Source organism: Acomys minous, assembly GCF_964271855.1.
Source record: "Acomys minous genome assembly, chromosome: 7".
Taxonomy (NCBI): Eukaryota; Metazoa; Chordata; class Mammalia; order Rodentia; family Muridae; genus Acomys; species Acomys minous.
The window spans coordinates 66,582,185-66,584,248 of record NC_140488.1 but is presented as its reverse complement, the minus strand read 5'-3'; the positions used below and the strand labels follow the sequence as shown (position 1 = coordinate 66,584,248).

Here is a 2,064-nt window from a genome sequence, read left to right as displayed (position 1 = left end):
GAATTTTTAAAGGACCAACAATGAACAAAAAGTAAAATTCACTCATTCTCCTGCTGTTTCAAAATTTTGGTGTTAGTTTTTTCATGCCCCCTCCCAAAATCTGTTTGTAAGGAACTAAACCATTACAACTAGTGAACAGCAGAGATTTCACTATACCTCAAATGGAGAACACCTATAAAGCAGAGAAATGTTGGCTTTCTAAAAGGAAGCAGATTTAAAAAAAAAAAAAAGATGCAGGACTCCTTCAGTTCTTCACTAGTCTTAGAAAAACTTTGCAGAATACTACTTGACACTGTTCTGCAGCAAATACCATGCATTCTGTATCTTGTCCTGTGTTCCTGTAATGGTAATGAGCCACTCTTTGGATCCTTCTTTCTAAAGGATTGATTGATGCTCCCTATTCATGAAGGATTTGTTTAAAACGCTGACCACCTTTGCCAATAGTAGATCCAGCTAAATTTTGTTGAATAATTATTTGTGTGGTAATAATAGGTCAGCCAAGATCCCCATACAGTCCATGACCCCCTGCATAGGAATAATCACATCCAGAACCACGCTGTGACTCATAAGCCATTTGCCGTTCTGATGGGCTCCATGTATCAACTGCAGAGTCCCAAGTTTCATGTGCATTGAAACCAATCATGCCGTCATAGTGGTCTCCAGGCCTTCCTCTTCTGTCATAAGCCATTAGATCTCCCACTCTGGGTGGTGGTGGTGGAGGATGGAGAAGATTCTGGGTTCTCCTGCCACCATGGCTACCTCGACCAGGAGGAGATGAAGGAGGTCCTCGATGAGGGCTCATATTATCATAATCTCTTCTACAAGGAGGCATGGAATGTGCACCCCAACTAGGAGTCATTCTGTCAAAACCACCTCTTCCCTGCATGGGAAACCCCGAAAGCCATCTATGTCAGTCATCAAACATCATGGTAAAACCGTCATAATCATAGGTTTCATCATAAAAGTTGGGATCATAGGGTTGTGCATGTACTTTGATTGGAGACTCAGATATAAGATGAAGGATGATCTTAATGCACTCTACCACCCTATCAGGTTTTTCTCCAATATGAACAACTCTGTCAGCAGAATGATGGGCTGCACTCCTGGAAAAACTTGATTGCTAGCTGGATGTTTTCTCAAAGTTCTGTGATTTTAGCACTTTTAACATCAATAATTCCTCCTGCAAGACATTGATGAATCAACAGTCCCAACTCACAGTAAAAGTCAGTTCTTTTATAATGTTGGTAATTTAAGCATCCCGCAGCATTAGATTGGAGCGGGAGCTGCCAGTTTGCAGTGGGTGATGGCAACTTCCACAGTAGGGATAATTTTCTTCAGAATTTCTCCAGTCATTTCAATGTCAGCACTGAAATTCAGCGTGTACTTGGAGCCACTGCTATCTCAGATTGAAACACTGGCATCGTAGAAGAGCCTTGATATTCTTTCTTTTTATTATTAATTTATTCATATTACATCTCAATTGTTAGCCCTTCCCTTGTATCCTCTTATTCCTCCCTCCCTCCAACTTCCACCCTTCTCCACTCCCCTATGTCTGTGACTGAGGGAGACCTCAGTCTCTTCTTGGTAACTTGCTATCCTTCCTCTGAGTGCCACCAGGCCTCCCCCTCCAGGGAGCCTTGATATTCTTGCTTCCTTTTCCAATCACTGCTCCAGCATTCTTTCTCTGAAGAAGAAAGCCCAATTCAGCCATCTAGTCAGTATTTCTAGATCTTTTAGAGGCTTGTTCCTCTTCCATATATTCTGCAGAGTGTTTACCAAATTTACCATTAGTTTCGGTGTTAGCAAAGGTTTCTTCTGGCTGTTTGGTCTCCATTTCCTTGAATTAAATGAATGCACCAGGAAGTCTCCCTCAGGCACAGTCATAGAGGAGGGGAGAACGGGGAAAATGGGAGGGAGGGAAGAATGGGAGGATACAAGGGATGGGATAACCATTGAGATGTAACAAGAATAAATTAATAAAAAAAAGAATAAAAAAAAATGAATGCACCAATAGGCCACAGTCGAGCAGGACTCAAGCACAACAGCGACATCCGTGCAGCCCTA

At 42.1% G+C, this 2,064-nt stretch overlaps 1 pseudogene across 1 annotated transcript; it reads right to left on the bottom strand.

Moving 5' to 3' along the window:
- Positions 1-206: 206 nt before the first annotated feature.
- Positions 207-1,834, bottom strand: LOC311601912 (heterogeneous nuclear ribonucleoprotein K-like; annotated as a pseudogene). Its single transcript has 2 exons — positions 1,590-1,834; positions 207-1,393 (listed from the first exon to the last, which is right to left on the bottom strand). The product of its transcript is annotated as a heterogeneous nuclear ribonucleoprotein K-like (transcript).
- Positions 1,835-2,064: the final 230 nt, after the last annotated feature.